The following is an 18,763-nucleotide window of genomic DNA, read 5'->3' as shown; positions in this document are numbered from 1 at the left end:
CCTTGTTTGTAGGGTTACCATAAGTAAGACTCATAGGTATGCCTACTAAATCTGAGCTTCAAAAGTCTGGCTGACCATTAGATAGCAGCAATTGCTAATCTGGATATTTGCAGTCCAGACCTGTGGCTCTCTCGGTGCGTTTAACTTGGACTGCCAGATTGGATCATTTGGCATATGGGGCTCATAGCCTCCTTCCTGTCAGGAGAACCACCTGATGTTTCTTGTTGGGTGAAAGGCACTTGATAATTGAGACTATCCCAACTGCAGCGCTTGTAAAAGCAGTGGAAATGTCTCAGTCGAAATCTAAGGTTTTCTCCAAGGACTAATACATAAAAACAGGGATGATCGTACTTTGTACTATTATTATTCAAGTCTTTGTGTTCAACTTAGCATTTACCTTGTTCTTGAATTAAGGAAAAAACATTATTTTCCCAGCATTTCTTCTCAAGGAAATATAAATTCCCCATGGGACTTTTGTCAATCTTATCTGAATCAAACAGAAATATTTTGAATGGTCTTTGCAGAGGCATGCCTAACTTTTGCTACAATTTATAAGCACTGTTGGAATGATGAATTCTCTTAAATTCCAGTTTCTAGTGAATTATATTTTCAAAACCCCTGCATATGTTATTTTACTGTTGGGAAATCTGCCTCTGTGACTGAGACAGGGCTGGGCCTCAGCTTTTCAAGAACGCCTGGCAATTAATGACATTTACTAATTGTCTCTGTAGAGCAAATATGGTGAAAAATGTGGCATGTTACATTTCCACTGTTAATCTTCTGCCTTTGTTTCATTTGCTCCTGGTTTATAGGCCTCGAAGGAGGATAAATGATCAAGTCCTGCACTTTTATTGTTATTTGTCTGTGGAGCAATACACGTACTCAGCACTAAGTAAAAGTTATTTTTCATAAAGAGGAGAGCTTTAAGACTTTTCAAGGTCAGGAGTCTACAAGAAAGAGGGCAGGCAATTGTAGGGGCTCACTACTTTCAGCTTTTTTTCTTTTTTTTTTAACAGCACACATCAACCTAGACTGAGATGGGGTTCTCCTTAACAGTTTACAATGTCTGAAGGAGGAACTATCAAAGCAATTCACCTTATCCTTCTTTTATTTTAACATAAAAAATAAAACTAAGCATATACAGTTTCCTGAGGGCTGCAGTTCAGAAACCCAGTTACCCACTTTGCAGTCCTAATCATAGAATAAAGCCATATTGAAAGGGCCTTTTGAATAGGAAAACCTATAAAACTCAGTTTCTCAGCATTAAGATGATTCCATCTTCTTTCTTCACTAGTTGGGAGTGAAAAGCCTAGAGGAAGACTTGTATGCGTGTTGTGTACATTTCTCCTAATATGTGCATATTTTATGTGCTTTCTTAATGTATACATTTTAAATACATTTTTTAACTTGCCAAGCATAATAATGCAGATTTTGGTATAAAACTCTGAATACTGAATGAATGTAGGTTTAAAAAATGTTTAGGAAGATAGCAAAAATCCATCTCTTTCAACTATTTAACTATTAGTTGAACTATGCTTTGATTTTAATTATACTGCTTTGAAATTTGTATTGAAATGAATTATTTTTTATTCTTATGTTTTATCATTTTTATTTGGTTTTAGGTACTGTGAGTGTCCAATAAGAAGAAAAGTGAATAAAGAGGTTAGTAAATAATAAATAATGTTAAATTTGTACAAAAATGTGAGCCAACTGTTTTTGCCTTCTCTCTACAGGTTGCCAGTGCATATGATTATACAAATTTCTCTCTTCAGTAACTTTCAGGTCCTTAGATAGGACTGCATGTATAGAGAAATTATGGATCATTTCCTCTGTATAATTCCACTAATTCATGCTCTGATTTATATGAAAGAAGTAACTAAGTCCTACACTGGAAAAAAAAAAAGCCCAGGGACTTACAGCTAGAGTCCTTTAAGTATAAATATACTGCATTAATTAGTGTAATTAATGAGCATATATTTCCTGGCTTTGACTCTCATTACATAACAGCTGCTATTTTGTTCATGGAATTCATATTAACCTTCTCTGAATAGTATTGTAAGAGATATATGGGTTTGGGGTTAGGCACTATATCTTCATTATACATGTGTACTTTGTTATGTATAAGAAAAGTTTTGATTCATGGCAATTCTGTTAATCAAATTATAGTCTAGTTGAAGCCACTCTATGAATTCATTTATCAATATGACCAAAAATACAGTGGAAACATCTAAAGGACCAACATTTCAGATAGTTATTTATTTATTTTGAATGTATATACTCAGCCTTTCAACCAAATGATTTTTAAGGTAGCTAGAAACAAGAAGCTTTAATGATACAAATGATCTGGCCAAATTCCCACCTGGAATTCAGCAGGCCATTTTAGTCCTTTTTGCCAAGCAAGTTTCCTTTTAGTCAGATGAATTTCAACAGAGGAAATAAACAGTTAACAAGTTTTAGATTGCCTTTATACATCATTCTAAGCCATGGGCTGGTTAGTAATGGCTTATCAAATAAAACATAATTGGCTGGAGTCACTGAACATGCAAAGCCATAAAGAAAGTGGGTGTAACTTTCTTTCAGTTGAGCATCACAGAGGGTATGGCCATGCTATCAGGACATTGCTAGATTGAATAGGGCCAAAAACGTTTGAACCTTTCCCCTTGCTCCATCCATTTATGGCATTCATTTTGTCCCTTTAAGTGAGAAATGTTGGCCCAGGTTTTGAAGAATTTGGGTTTTTAAAGGCCTGAAATGGATATGTAGCTGAACACATTTGTTTCATTCCTCATATCCTCCAACCAATTTTGGCTCCCCAAAATGGCCCCAAACCTCTGGCCCTATCCACTAAAGGAAATTCTGAGATCTGCAAATGGAGCCTTGGAAGCTGAAGATTGCATTCCTGTGCAACAAACCATGATTGATCATTTACTACTATTAGATCCATATCATTCTAAACTAAACCTAAACAACCACCATATGTCTTAGAGTGATTGTAAATCCAGGCTTCTAGCCATAATAATCCCGAGTGATAGACTGAGCTGATCAAAAATGAAATGGTCAAAGTCACCTAATATAACTGAAGCTGGTTTGAGACCAGCCCTGCTCAGTCCATCCTACAGATATAAAAAAAGAAAAGAAAAATATTTTTTTAACTAACACACATGTACACACACACATATTTTAACCCATACAAATTGCATTTGGTAACTTTTAATAAATACAATAGTTATTTTAATGCATTTTAATGCTTACCCATGACAAACTACAACATATACTGAACCTTTGCAATGGCCATAGAACAAATACATTTTTTAATAACTGATTTGCTAGCAGGAAGGATTTGAAGACTTCTGCCCAATGTAGGATAGGTTTTATCTATGGGGTGTAATCTACAGTTTGCATTCCACTAAACCCAGCTATACTTACTTATGTGCTTAGAACCTAGGGCATATCTGATGGTTACATGCAACTGTTAAACACATATGGATATAAAACTAAAGCCTGATATGAAAGTGGATAGTTCAGAGTGAAAAGTGGGCAATAGGAGGAGTGTTAAACTTTTCTCCAGTCACTGCTTTCCTTCTGTGAATCCTGCAGAGCAAGAGGGATCCTGAGCCAGATCCTTCCCTCTCCCAAATTCTAGATACATGTTTGATCTAGAACGTATACCCATAGACTGGGTTTCTGAAAAACGCTGAGCTTGATTTTTTGTATTAACCCATTTTCTAGATTCACATAATACACTGAATTATTAACTAATTAAAAGGGCTGGGTTCACACAAACCTTGAAGGCATACACATAAACCCTAACCAAGATTTAAATTAATCAGGCTAAGCATGCTATATAGTACAACCTCCAATCTTTAAGCAAGTTATGTGAACCAAGCCAGTGTGTGAAATGCCCCTTAGGAGGGAAAACAGAGTGGTAGGCAGCTTGGGAGTGAAGAACTAGTGGATGTTGACTTGAGGGGACAGGACTAGCTGACTTGTCCAATCTTCTAAACTAGAGTAGAATCATAATTTCTAAAGAAGATTAAAGTATATAAGGTTAGTGCAGGATATGATTCACTTTGCTTCCTCTGTGCTCTCCTTTTTTTTTTTTGGTAGAATTTATTTAAGTCTTTACTACAGTTGATATGATACTTAATCCAACAAGGCTCAGAGCAGCTTATAATAACTGCTAAAATAGAACACTAACGTGGATTCAAAACAAACAAACAAATAAATGTCTTATCCTCAGCAATCGTAGTTCTGGATTTGAGCAATGGAACTGAAAAAGGAAAGAACAGGAGTTCAACAAATCTCTGTATGTGTCTCTTAAGAAACTCTTCTCCCTGTTCCTTCCTAGTATTCTGAGAGAAAATGGTTTTTGGTGGAGTAAAAAAGCCCCTTACCCCTGCTCTGACTTGAGGAGAGAATGCTGAATATCAACCAATTAGGTTTTTTTTTTAAATAAAAAAAGGAAGAAGAAATATTAGTGCAATATGAAAGAGCTGCCTGAGGGGGAAGGCATATTATTGATGAACCAGTAGGAACCACTCTTTGCCTTCCTCACTGGAGGAAAATATAGATTGATCCTAGCAGGAATGTGTCATGTTTGACTTCCCAACCAGCAAGAAAGATTTGGTTCCGTGTCATTGTGGGCTGGGAGCTTACCCCAGGCTGTTTGAGCTGGATGGGCTGGCCTCATGGGCCAGATTAAGTCCATGGGCTGGAGTTCTCTTGTCTCTACTTTAGAAAGGAAAAAAAAAAAAGATGTTAGAAATAAAAATTAGTCAGCCAAGAGGGAACACCTATACATTGAATATAGTTGTGTAAGCCTGTTGAAAGGGGGGGGGGGATGGCAAAACATGGCTGGGAAACTTTAGAACTTTAGTCTTAGGCCATCTGGAGGACATCAAGTTGGAGAAGGCTGCACAAGACTGTATGTTTCCAGTAGATATTATTTATCTATTTAGGAGAAGTCCATTGTGTATGTATATCTATATTTCAGTTATACCCATATCTAACTATCTTTACTGTTTATCACAGAATGGATGCTGAACCTGGATCAAATACCCCCAAATCACCACTCCCACATAAGAACTGTTGGACAATCCTTCCATGTGTTGCTGCTCTGTAGAGAAACAATAAGTCTAATTGTTTCTTATTCTGTGCATCCACGAAGAAAATAGGGGAAAGCTCCTGTATATACTGTATATATTGGGAGGTAATGATTCCTTTTGGGAAACTTTCTGTGAGCAATTAGAAGTGCTTATTGAATTCCAGTTCCACATGCACTTTATTTCATACCTTATTTCCCACTTCTTGCACCATGTTAAGCAATTAATTTGATTCCCTGAAAATAACAATTACAAGGTATATGTATAAGGTTACAATACCATATTATAACAATGCTACACCTGATTTATGTTCTTGCTAGATATATTTCTAGTCCTCTAACTGCTATTCTGTTCTCTTAGCTTTCCTCAATTTGTCTTCATTTTTCTGATATCAGTATACTCATAACTGAAAATCAGTTCTGTGAGCCGAACAAGATATTCACTTCTGAATTTTATGATGGGATGACTTTGCTTCCAGGCCTAAAATTTCATTGGCCTTCATAGTAACATTACAAATTCACTGATGATTTTGGCTACTAAATTCTAGTTTGGTGTAATTTATGTGCATCTTTCCTGCTTCACAATAGTATTTTCTTAATACATGAATTTTACTTCAAATCTTTGGAGGGGTATATGGTATTTCCTCCTCCATGTTTTCCTCCACAACCACAACCCTGTGAGGGAGGCTGGCTGAGAGATAGTCCAAAATCATCCAGTGAGCTTCAGTAGCTGAAGGATGGACTTAAAATTAAGTCTTCTCAATCCTAGGGTTGCATATACCAACTGAAAATATGCAGAATTTTTTAAAATGTAGAATCAGAGTCACTTTGTATGAAATGGGTGGCTATATAAATGAAATAAATAAATAAATAAATAAATAAATAAATACCTGAGTTTTATCCAGTTACCATATTGTTAGTTGGCAAACTGTCACATCACTGACCGATTCAATTAATATTAATTTCCTCACTAATAGTTCCAAAGAAAGGAAGCATAATTATTTTGAGATGTGTATGAAGAATTGTTTCAAGAGGTAACATCTTAAGAAAGTAACTTCTTCTTCTCTTTTGTATTTGTCATTTATGTTAGTTTTAATCAGTAACATACCTAGATTTAAATAAAACTAAAATGATTTATGTATTGTTGTTTATTTATTTTAAATGTTTCTGGTCACTCTTAGGGGTAAAAACCTCCCAAAGGTTTGCATTTTGGAGCAGGTATAGGTCACTTCTCTTGGCATCCATTGTGCCTGATCATTGTTGATCGCACAGTCAGCCAGATGTTTAGACTGGATCTGGCATTTTTATCCACCTATCAAGTCCTTCCCAAGGACCTGGGATAGGCAGATGTTATTGTTTGATGGTGTTAAAGGTATCATTGCAGGATTATTATTATTATTATTGTTGTTGTTGTTATTATTATTTTAAAATCAAATGGACACTAATGTATTATAGAATGCTGCCCTTTTTTAGGGCCTTCAGAGACATTCTTAGTAACTTGTTGCATGGCTACAGCCTGTTGCTCGGTTTGGTTATATGTCCATCTACTCATAAAAGAAAATCCAAGGTAAGGCAGAAGGTAGGGAACATTCTGGGTGGGGCTAAAGGATATGGTAGGAAGCAACCTCAGCAGCCTGACTTCTGGTGAATTGGTGAACTATGACTGCCTGTGCCCATCATGGTAGCCATTCTTCAAGAGCCTTACAACATTCTCTCAGAATTCAAGATACGAACACACCTGAACAGATTATATAATCCAGTTCTGGATGATCTCTCAGAACCAATTTACTCCTTTTAACTTATTCTCTAAGAAAAGAAACAAATTCTCCTTAAGTAAAAACTATAGGACTCTGAACAGTAAGTAAACAGTAGCCAGCAGCAGTGTTTGTGGTATGTTCAGAATGAGTCAACTTTCAGGGATTCCATAATCAAATCTAGAGAAGATAGGTTCTGTAGATTCATATCCAAAGTTGCAGCTGATGGAGAGAGCCCTGTTTGCATGTTTTCAATTTGAGAAACTGGTGGATTCAATACAATCTTGCCAGTTGTTCATTATTTAAGAGGAAGTTTGACTCTAAGGCAGCATACTTATTAGCCATTTCAAAATTGCCTCGGAAGCGTTTGTAGTTTCAGAAATGTGTTCTTATCTGAACTATTTCTCAGTATTTTTCTTTTATTCTCATGGTTCCAGGGAAGTATGTCTTTCTTTCTATTCAAATTCCACAAGAGTTGGTGCAGAGCTTGGCAAAGAGGATTTAGGATTACCCTGTTGCCATCTTCCCTCCTCCCCACAGGACCATGTTTGGTCCTGAAGTTTCTAAAGTCTGTGATACACTTTTTTTTACAATGGTTATTTAAATACCAATTTTCTAACAGGCAGGAAATAAGCATGTTTCAGGAATAGCATATTCCAAACACATCTCAGCCTTCAGAAGACCTTTCAGCATCTGTATACATTCTGGATGCAGAATTGGTTTTGTCTTGCTCTGGAAATTTGGAATTTGGAATTGGAGACATCCAGCTGTCAGTTTCTGTTACATGATTTGTGTATAAATATAAATTATATATATGATTTACAGTTAGCTTACATGTAAGAATACCTCCACTGTCTGTAAGAATTGCATTTTGATTCCAGTACTGAGCATTTCTGGAGTCCAGAAAAGTTTTACAAATATTCTGGATGAAATGTCAATACTAGAAATGGGTGAGTGGAATGGCCTTGCAATTTCTGTTGCCTCTTCACTCATATTTTCAGAGGCTGATGATGGAATTTTAAACAAGGCACTTACATTCTTGTGAGTTTTGCATTATGTGGTATTGTATTATCCACAATTACCAAATTATACTAGTTTGACTTCTAAAATTCATCAAGTAATTCCAACTTCTCCATCGAAAAGTGCATTGCATATGTGAAATTGTGATGTGAAGTTGTGATGATGAATGAGAGTTGAAACAGATTTGGAAACAGTTAATTCAATCCATCTTTCTCTCATAACTTGCTTATAATTGTCTCATATTGTAGTCTGCTTAAGGCCTTCTGAATGAGATATTTCCTTTCAGATTCCTTATCCATGCTCAGATAGAAATCTAGCCAAATTCTACCTCCACAATGAATCATACATGCATGTCAATTCCTTCAGTGACATGTGAGCCATTCTCCCATTTAGAAAATAGAGAGACAAAAAGTTTAAATATTAGAACTTCAGACAGAACTGGAGAATGTTCTGATTTGAATTATTACTAGAGTCTTCGTGTATCTCCAAGCTGCGGGGAAAGGTAGCTTTCATTGGAACATCTTCCTTTTCTGAAATTTAAATGTTCTGCTATGGAAAATTGATGTAGTCAGGTGATAATCCTGAAGTTGAGAATACAATGGCAAAGCTATAAAGAAAAAGATGTTGTCTACATAACAGATGTTTGCTTCCTTATTTATAGCTTTTACTGAATAATAAATTACACATTTCACATTCATGCAAATGCAAAATAAGTCCTGATCCAGAGACCCTCGTGTGCATCTGTGGGCTGTTGCATGCCAGGATGTCCCAGCCAAAGAGACACTCAGCATTGTCAAAACTGACATTTATCATCCACCAATGGTGAGGCAATATCCCCTTATACTAAATTTATGACTGGCCTTCAACTATTCTTTGCAGCATGCCTACATTTTCAGTCTGCTTAACCCTGAAGATGTCCCTCCTCCCATTCACAGAGCACTTAAAAAAGGGGGAAAAAAAGTAAAGTGAGTAAAATAGATGACTACACAAGAAAAAAGAAACTCAGAAAGGTCATAGTGGATGGAATATAAAATATTAGTAAATAAACAGAATTTACAACTGTTATGAAATTTTACATTCTTTTTTTCATTAGTTCAATGATTAAATAATTAATTGAATATATAAAACTAAACTCATTATATCATGTTGAGAAATAATTGTAAATCATTGCCAAACTCTAAATGTCAATGTTTATATTAACGTCATCGTGATGTGCCATTATCTAAAATAAATGCACACAATCTTATTAAAAAAGGAAAGAAAAAATGAAAAAAATTAAAGAATGAATACTAAAAACAATCAGTAAAAACAAAGTTAAGTTCTAGATTCCCTTGCATTGAACCCAACTGATGATTACCTAAAATTATTTATAAATATGAATATTGACTTTGGTTACTGTCGTTACATCAAATATTTCTCCCTTAAAACCATACTCTAAGTCAGTGTTTCTCAACCTCAGCAACTTTAAGATGTATGGACTTCAACTTCCAGAATTCTGGAAGTTGAAGTCCACACATCTTAAAGTTGCTGAGGCTGAGAAACACTGCTCTAAGTATTTGCCTTGTTGTATAACATGTAATATATAGGGAAGCCATTCTTGCTTGTTGTTGTTTAGTCGTTAAGTCGTGTCCGACTCTTCGTGACCCCATGAACCATATTGCGCCAGGCCTTCCTGTCCTTCACTGCCTCCCTGAGTTTGCTCAGTTTCATGCTCATTGCTTCAGTGATGCTATCTAACCATCTCATCCTCTGCCGTCCTCTTCTCCTTTTGCCTTCAATCTTTCCCAGCATCAGGGCCTTCTCCAAAGAGATCTCTCTTCGCATTAGGTGACCAAAATATCTGAGCTTGAGCTTCATTATCGATCCTTCCAATGAGCAATCAGGGTTGATTTCCTTTAAGATTGACTGGTTTGACCCCCTAGCAGTCCAGGGGACTCTCAAGAGTCTTCTCCAGCACCACAGTTCAAAGGCATCAATTCTTCGGCGCTCGGCCTTTTTATGGTCCAGCTCTCACAGCCATACATTACTACTGGAAAAACCATAGCTTTGACTATGCGGATCTTTGTCGGCAGGGTGACGTCTCTGCTTTTTAATATGCTATCTAGGCTTTCCATAGCTTTCCTCCCAAGGAGCAAGCGTCTTTTAATTTCATGGCTGCAGTCTCCGTCTGCGGTGATCTTGGAGCCCAAATAAATGAAGTCTGTTACTGCTTCCATTTCTACATCTTCTATTTGCCAGGAATTGATGGGTCCAGATGCCATGATCTTAGTTTTTTTAATGTTGAGTTTCAAGCCAGCTTTTGCACTCTCCTCTTTCACCCTCATCAAGAGGCTCTTTAGTTCTTCTTCACTTTCTGCCATTAGGGTGGTATTGTCCGCATATCTGAGGTTGTTGATGATTCTCCCTGCAATCTTAATTCCGGCTTGTGATTCTTCCAGCCTGGCATTTCTCATGATGTACTCTGCATATAGGTTAAATAAGCAGGGTGACAGTATACAGCCTTGTCGTACACCTTTCCCTATTTTGAACCAATCGGTTGTTCCATGACCGGTTCTGACTGTTGCTTCTTGGCCCGCATACAGATTTTTCAGGAGACAGGTAAGGTGGTCTGGTACTCCCATCTCTTTAAGAATTTGCCACAGTTTGTTGTGATCCACACAATCAAAGGCTTTTGCATAGTCAATGAAGCAGAAGTAGATATTTTTCTGGAACTCTCGTGCTTTCTCCATGATCCAGCGAATGTTGGCGATTTGATCTCTAGTTCCTCTGCCTCTTCGAAACCCAGCTTGTACATCCGGTAGTTCTCGGTTCATGTATTGCTGAAGCCTAGCTTGTAGGATTTTGAGCATAACCTTGCTAGCATGTGAAATGAGTGCAATTGTGCGATAGTTTGAGCATTCTTTGGCGTTGCCCTTCTTTGGAATTGGAACATAAACTGACCTTTTCCAATCCTGTGGCCACTGTTGTGTTTTCCAAACTTGCTGGCATATTGAGTGCAGCACTTTAACACCATCATCTTTTAGTATTTTAAATAACTCAGCTGGAATACTGTCATCTCCACTAGCTTTGTTGTTAGCAATGCTTCCTAAGGCCCACTTGACTTCACTCTCTAGGATGTCTGGCTCAAGGTCAGTGATCACACCAGCGTGGACATCAGGGACATTAAGATCTTTCTTGTATAGTTCTTCTGTGTATTCTTGCCACCTCTTCTTAATCTCTTCTGCTTCTGTTAGGTCCCTGCCTTTTTTGTCCTTTATCATGCCCATCTTTGCACTAAACGTTCTTTTCATATCTCCAATTTTCTTGTAGAGATCTCTAGTCTTCCCCATTCTATTGTTTTCCTCGATTTCTTTGCATTGTTCATTTAAGAAGGCCTTCTTATCTCTCCTTGCTATTCTCTGGAAATCTGCATTCAGTTGCTTATATCTTTCCCTTTCACCCTTGCTTTTCTCATTCCTTCTTTCCACAGCTATTTGTAAAGCCTCATCAGACAGCCATTTTGCTTTCTTGCATTTCTTTTTCTTTGGGATGGTTTTAGTTGCTGCCTCCTGTACAATGTTACGGACCTCTGTCCATAGTTCTTCAGGCACTCTGTCTACCAAATCTAATCCTCTAAATCTATTCATCACCTTCACTGTGTACTCACAAGGAATATGATCTAAGTCATACCTGAGTGGTCTAGTGGTTTTCCCTACATTCTTCAATTTAAGCCTAAATTTTGCAGTAAGAAGCTCATGATCTGAGCCACAGTCAGCTCCTGGTCTTGTTTTTGCTGTCTGTATAGAGCTTCTCCATCTTTGGCTGCAAAGTATATAATCAATCTGGTTTCGGTATTGACCATTTGGTGATGTCCATGTGTAGAGTCGTCTCTTGTGCTGTTGGAAAAGAGTGTTTGCTATGACTAGCTTGTTCTCTTGACAGAACTCTATTAGCCTTTGCCCTGCTTCATTTTGTACTCCAAGGCCAAACTTGCCTGTTATTCCGATTACTCCTTGACTTCCTACTTTAGCATTCCAATCCCCTATGATGAAAAGGACATCTTTTTGGTGCTAGTTCTAGAAGGTGTTGTAGGTCTTCATAGAAGCGGTCAACATCAGCTTCTTCGGCATCAGTGGTTGGGGCATAGACCTGGATGACTGTGATATTGAATGGTTTGCCTTGGATACGCACTGAGATCATTCTGTCGTTTTTGAGGTTGTACCCCATTACTGCCTTTCCCACTCTCTTATTGACTATGAGTGCAACTCCATTTCTTCTAAGGGTTTCTTGCCCACAGTAGTAGATATAATGGTCACCTGAATTAAATTCACCCATTCCCGTCCATTTCAGTTCGCTGATTCCCAAGATGTCGATGTTCAATCTTGTCATCTCATGTTTGACCACATCCAGCTTGCCTTGGTTCATAGATCTTACATTCCAGGTACCTATACAATATTGTTCTTTACAGCATCGGACCTTCTTTTCGCTTCCAGATACATCCACAGCTGAACGTCCTTTCGGCTTTGGCCCAGCCGCTTCACTCTTTCTGGAGCTACTTGGAATTGCCCTCCACTCTTCCCCAGTAGCATATTGGACACCTTCCGACCTGAGGGGCTCATCTTCCGGCGTCATATCTTTTAGCCTTTTAACATTGTCCATGGGGTTTTCTTGGCAAGGATACTGGAGTGGGTTGCCATTTCCTTCTCCAGTGGACCACATTTTGTCAGAACTCTCTGTCATGACCTGTCCGTCTTGGGTGGCCCTGCACGGTATAGCTCATGGCTTCACTGAGTTACGCAAGCCCCTTCGCCACGACAAGGCAGTGATCCATGAAGGGGTTCTTGCTTAAATTTAGTCAAACTTCTGTTTTGGATGTATACTGTTAATTTTGCTATTCCCCAAGTTTGATTTCCCAATCTGATACTGTCAGCAAAGTATCTCTCTTCTAAAGTTGGGCTGAATTTGTCCTCATGGTCATCAGCATATATCTTAGTCAAGTGCGATATTTTTTTATTTATTTGTTATGGAAATATTTCTAGTAAAAACCCTGAGGTTTCAGTTCAAGCTTTGTTTTTAAGATTTTTTTGAATAATGCTGTGTTTTTCTTTCCAGTACTTTTGAATTTTTTTACATGATCACCACATATGATAAAATGTTCCACATTTCCAACATTTATTATCATATGCTTTACCTATTTTTGTAGAGTTCTATATTATCTATAAAACATTTGTTCCAATTTTCTCTTAAATTTTAGCTTGGAATGAATTATATTGAATTTTTCCATAAGTCCTCCTGGTGTTGTAATGTAATTGTTTCTTTATAATTTTGAATTAACTTTATCAGGCAGTCTTTTACTTGGTCTGTCTCTGTGACATATTACAATATCAATTTACACACACACACACACGCCCACACACACACATCTTAATAGGTGGTCTTGGTTCTGTATACGTGTTTCAAATTCTGTAATTTGTCTTAAAAACCCTCCTTCTTTCTTAAGGTCACTTTTTATTCTTCCAGCAATCTGTGAATATGTCAGCCATGGTATATTTCAATCTTCACCAAATAGTTGTTGCTGTGTCTTTAGTCTGTTTCTAGAGTCTGGATGTACTGTGTTCACACATCAAATTATACTTTTCTTACAATAATTGTCTCCAGAATAAAAGGCACTTGAAGGTGAATATAAAGGCAAGACTATTCTTTCTGTGGAAATCCATGTTCTTATCAAGCTCTGTCTTATACTATATCCTTTAAGATTATTTTATCTTCTTTTGTGTCCTTATACCTTAGTCTGCTGTCTAAACCAGAAGCTTCCAATACTGGCATTCTTTCTGGGATTAAGCTTGCTTAATTAAGATTGTTATTATTATTGAAATAATAATAATAAAAGAATCTTAGGTAATATATTCATTTTAACAGTCACAACTGATCCTCACCAGGAGAGTTTTAAATTCTTCCACTAAGTATTTTTCAATTTCTTCCCATAATTTGGTGTAATTATTTGAAAAGAGATCTTTATTACTGCAGTCCCAAGTATTTTGCAGGGTCTTTTGTTAACTGGCAACCTGGCTCTCTCTGTATAAAACTTTCTTCTTCTTGGGAGAGTGTCTCATTATTATCTTTGTTTTTTGTACTTTAATTTTATATCCTGAGAATTCACCAAACCATTAATTTTATTCTTGAACTTCAGAGTACAATAAAACAGATGATGAAAACAATTAAAGGGTTTGGTGAATTTTCAGGATATAAAATTTATTTATTTATATTGTAATGTACATTGAAGTATTATTTGCTAATCTCAGTTTGCTGCTTTTACCCTTAGAAATTAATGTATATCACAGGTTGTATTTAAGGTATCTATTTCATTTGTTGTAACTTGCTAGTAATACAGATAAGGCAAATATTAATTTGTTTGTAATTCCCCACTAAGTCACCTTCTGCTATTAATTTATCATGGTATTCTATGGTAAGGATAAGTTGTCACTCCTACATATACCAACAGTGTTTTACTAATCCTTTCTATCTTTCTAATAATACTAGTAATTCTAATAATTACTGCTATGTCCTAGTCTCTAGTCTCAATAGCTGCCTTGTTATATGAAGATACTATGGAGATGTGAACAGAGAATTTGGAATTAGTTAACAACATTTATTTCATATTATATTATAAAGTATATTTGTCTATTGTAGAACTCTTTGTGAGGTTAATGTTATGATTTTTTGTAACGATATGATTCAAAATTCTATTTTAATCAAACTGAACAATTTTTTTAAGAAAAGAAATCCAAATTATATTTGCAAAGTAAGTTCATAGACCATCTGTTCCAGGTGACCATTCAAGACTGGGTGTTCTATTCTGAATTTCAGCTGTAACTTTTGCTTTGCCAATTAGTCTAGAAATATTGTAAATAAATCAACCAAAAACTACTGTATAAAAGAGATAGTAAATTAAGCTGGAGTAAATACTGTTGAGTTTCAGTCAATATTGGTTAAGAAACTGGGTTCAGTACCATGGAGAGCATTCTTACAACAGCAGTGCAAACAAGTTATTCCAGAACTGGCCTGGGGGAATTGACAATAATTTATAGGATAAACTTGCTAGAACTCTCTCTTTTAAAGTGCTATAGCTGCGTATATAATGGGTAGCATTTTTAAACAATTGCTAGCTTCTCCTCAATGGTTCTAAAAGAAAATGCAAGGGTAGACCAAGTGGTTGGCAGAATCATCTACAGAAGAGGAATTCAAAACTAACGCCAACCACAGCATAGGTTGGGCTCAGAAGTTGGTGGTTAAATGTTGCTTTTATTGCAATTGGTAGTTCAGAACAAAAAAAGTATGTAGCTAGGGCTATTACTATCAAACCCTTCAGAAGAACCTAAGACCTGTAAATATGACTTTACTTTCAAGCAAAACTTTCTCCTGATGAAACCTGTTTAGCCCTACCTTTTTGACCCATGCTCCCAAATATTTATGATCCTAAGAACTTGGTGAAGTGCCAACCTGTCTGTCGGATCTAGAAACCTCAGTCTTGCAGGGATCTGATCTTAATCTTTCTGGACCACCACCTCCAGTTCTAAAGCAAACAGAGGCTACATTGTGTGGCCACATCTTCATCTTCTAGCAAAGAGTTCTCCAGAGAAGACATGAAAAAAGCCATGTCTAGGATTGTCTGGAGTATAATTTGCTGATGCCTGAGAAACCTGAAATTGGATGTTTGGGTTGAACTGCTTTGATTCTTTTTTGCATTTCTAAATGTGCTGAGTAATTCTTTGTAAGCTCTTCATAGATTTTAATTAGCATAGAATAAACAATGCCATCACTATTGTTAACAAAGAATCTGGGGCTGTGGACAGTGTTAGCCTGAAATGAATATTTCTATAATAAAGCACATTTTAGTATGATGCTGCAGATCTAGAGAAGGAAATTTAATAAACACTGAGAGACTCTATGGGAGACACCCCTTTAAAATTAAAGTACAAAAAGCCAAATATTAAGAAGTTAATAATAAACACTGTCAATTGCATTAACATATGCCCTATAAAAATGATAACAAAATACTTAGGCTAATTTATCTCTAGCCGTTTACTAAATTAGGTGCATGGCTGTTCTCCAAGAAGTTTAAAAAAAAAATTGAAGGAAAAGTGGGCAGTCTCCAACGCATTTATAAAGAGTGAAATAATGGGCTTGTTTGTTCATCAGTACAAAGCCACTGACGTGAGGAACACCCTAACAACAGTCAATAGGCTGAGCATTAGGACTGCTAAATATCCAAAGATGGCCCAAGATGGAGATGGCTTTTGTTTAAGCTACCATATCTGGGATGGGGAAAAAAATAAAATAAAAAGACAAAGACAAACCAAAAAAGAGTAGGGGAATGGATGAGAGTATTCTGTATTTCTACCATCTAGTGGTTATCCAGATATTAGCAGCTCAGATCTGATAACATACCTTGGTGCACATTATTTTAGTTGATTGAATATTGCTTATTGGCTTATTGAACTGAGTGGCAAAAATAAGGATAAGTAATATTATTTAGCAGCCTAGCAATGTGAGATTCTTGTCTTTGATATTTCTTGCCTCTCATTTTTATGAACAGTAGAATATCATATCTAAGAATAAATCACACCATTCATTTGTTTATGCACTTTAAGTGCTCTGACATTCAGTATTTCTTGACAAGCAAATTTAAATAATTTGGTGACATTTCACAAAAATACTTTGAAGAATGGTAGCATGTCTGCACAAGGGAAAACTTTTTTTTTTACTGGTAAATTACAGCAAATTAAATTCAGTTACTATTTTGATTGTCACATGTTATTGAGTGCCAATTGTAAGAGCAAAGAGCCATCAAAACATCTGAAAACATTCATAGAGAATTAGATTAGGAATAAATAAGCATCCCAACATTGTGAAAAAGTCTTACTTGTTTTCTGGAAAGAGGTTGTCTCAGGCCTCATTAAGATATGCAAACCAACCAAATTATTTTCTCTATATAGCCCTCCAGCATAAGAGATATAGCAGAAAAAAACTTCTCTCTGCAGTAGCAATTTCTATGCTTAGACTTCTATGCTTGCCTATTCAGGTGTAAGATTGTATGTTTTAATGTTTACTCCTTATCCCTTAGATAGGTTGACCAAAACCCTTTTCCTTGACATTCTAATTCTTCAAATCCAGGAAGCTAAGATGAATATTGAAATATATGATTTCCACCACCAGTAGAGTGGAGTGTTACCATCCAGGAAGCCTGTACCATGTATTATTTATGATATTTGAATCAGTTTGTGTGGTCCACCTCATCTTCGAGAGACATTGCTGCACCCAACAGAGCTAGACAATTTTTTGTACAGTTTCCAACATTCCCTCTTTAAGGAAGGTTCTTGAGAAGGTGTTTGAACTGTAGCTTCAAAAGGCCCTGGAGGAAATAGATTATCTGAACCCCTTTCAGTCTGGTTTCAGACCAGGATTCAGCACTGAGATGGAATTGGTAGCACTTTTCAATGACCTTGGCAGTTTCAGGATGGAGAAGCCCCATATATATCTCCTGGCCCTCTTTGATGTCTCAGTGGCCTTCAGTACTATTGACCATGGTATCCTTCTGGATTGGCTCAGGGGACTGGGAGTGGGAGGCATAGTGCTGCAGTGGTTCTCATCCTTTTTCTGGGGCCAGTTCCAGCCCAAGTTGGTGAGGGAGAGAGGCACCACTAAGCTCTACTCTCCCCCCAACTTTTATTTTACCTGAAGCCACTAGGTGGGGCAATTTGTTGTCCCAGAATTAAATACCATCAGTATGATGTTCATTGTCAGTTGCAGATGTCTGCCTCTGGCTGGCAAATGATGCTATCTTGGTGTTTTCCAGTATTTGGAGGCTGTGGGGATGGGGAAGAGCAGGTTTTGAATTAACCCTAGCAGGTGTGTTCTGAGCTCACCAGGATCAGGAACTGGATAACTTCCATCCTTGGTTCTGAGTGTTTTTTCCCCCTTTTCTTAGAGCCCATGAGCAACTTGGAGGTCCTCCTGGACTCACAACTCCTGCTTAAAGAGCAGTGGTATCTCTGACCAGGAGGGTCTTTGCATAACTCCATCTCTTATGTCGATTGTAGAACATGACCAAGGTTATCTTTGAAAACCATCCAGAAGCTGCAACTGGTCCAGAATACAGTAGTGTAGGTAATAATGGGTATACCTCAGTTTTCTCATGTAATGCCATTGTTTCTTGAGCTGCACTAGCTCCTGGTAGGCTTCTGGGTATAATTCAAGTTGCTGATTATCACCTATATAGCCCTTCATGGCACATGGGTAAGTAATTTGCAGGACTTCCTGTCTCTAATTTCTGCCCATCACACAAGGTGGGCTGCTCCAGGTCCCTGCTTTGAGGGACAGTTATCTAATAGGACCTAGGAGATGTGTCTCCTCTATTGCTGTGCCTGTCCTTTGGAACAAGGCTTCCCCAAAGTTAAGGCAGCCCTGACCCTATCAGCCTTTAGTACAGCTCTGAAGATCTGGCTTTTTTCCTTTGTCAGGTGGTAACTGAGCCTATCCTGTTGAGAGAGGGAGTGTTTATTATTCCCTGCCCAGCTCTGTCTGTGTGTATTATTATGATTTGTTAAGTGGGTTTTTAAAAAATTTTTTTGTTTAATTTTGATTGTTCTTGATTTTTATTGATGTATGCCACTCAGAGTCATGAATTATGAATTGGGCAACCTTAGAAGTTTCTTAAATAAATGCAAAATACAAACAAACAAACAAACAAACAAACAAATAAATAAATAAATAAATAAATAAATAAATAAATACAAAAAAGAAGAATTGTAATATCTACATTTAAATTCAATGTAGTTGAATTTAATTGCAATGAAGTCATATTTCTCTTCCAGGAAATAAAATCCACTGACAGGGTATTCACAGGGCA

The 18,763-nt window shown here is 37.0% G+C and overlaps 1 long non-coding RNA gene across 1 annotated transcript in view; it reads left to right on the top strand.

The window, feature by feature from the left end:
* Positions 1 to 6,062, top strand: part of LOC148213568 (uncharacterized) — a 39,813-nt gene extending 33,751 nt beyond the window's left edge. The window contains exons 2-3 of the long non-coding RNA XR_015794492.1: positions 1,623 to 1,662; positions 5,032 to 6,062. This is a non-coding gene — a long non-coding RNA (uncharacterized LOC148213568). The remainder of the gene's footprint in view (positions 1 to 1,622; positions 1,663 to 5,031) is intronic.
* The last annotated feature ends 12,701 nt before the right edge of the window (positions 6,063 to 18,763 follow it).

This window comes from Python bivittatus, unplaced genomic scaffold (genome assembly GCF_059951505.1).
Source record: "Python bivittatus isolate LINGU-HERP-01145 unplaced genomic scaffold, Pbiv_v1 ctg000980_np1212, whole genome shotgun sequence".
Classification (NCBI taxonomy): Eukaryota; Metazoa; Chordata; class Lepidosauria; order Squamata; family Pythonidae; genus Python; species Python bivittatus.
Note: the sequence above shows the minus strand (reverse complement) of the source record. Positions and strands in the feature narration are given on the sequence as shown.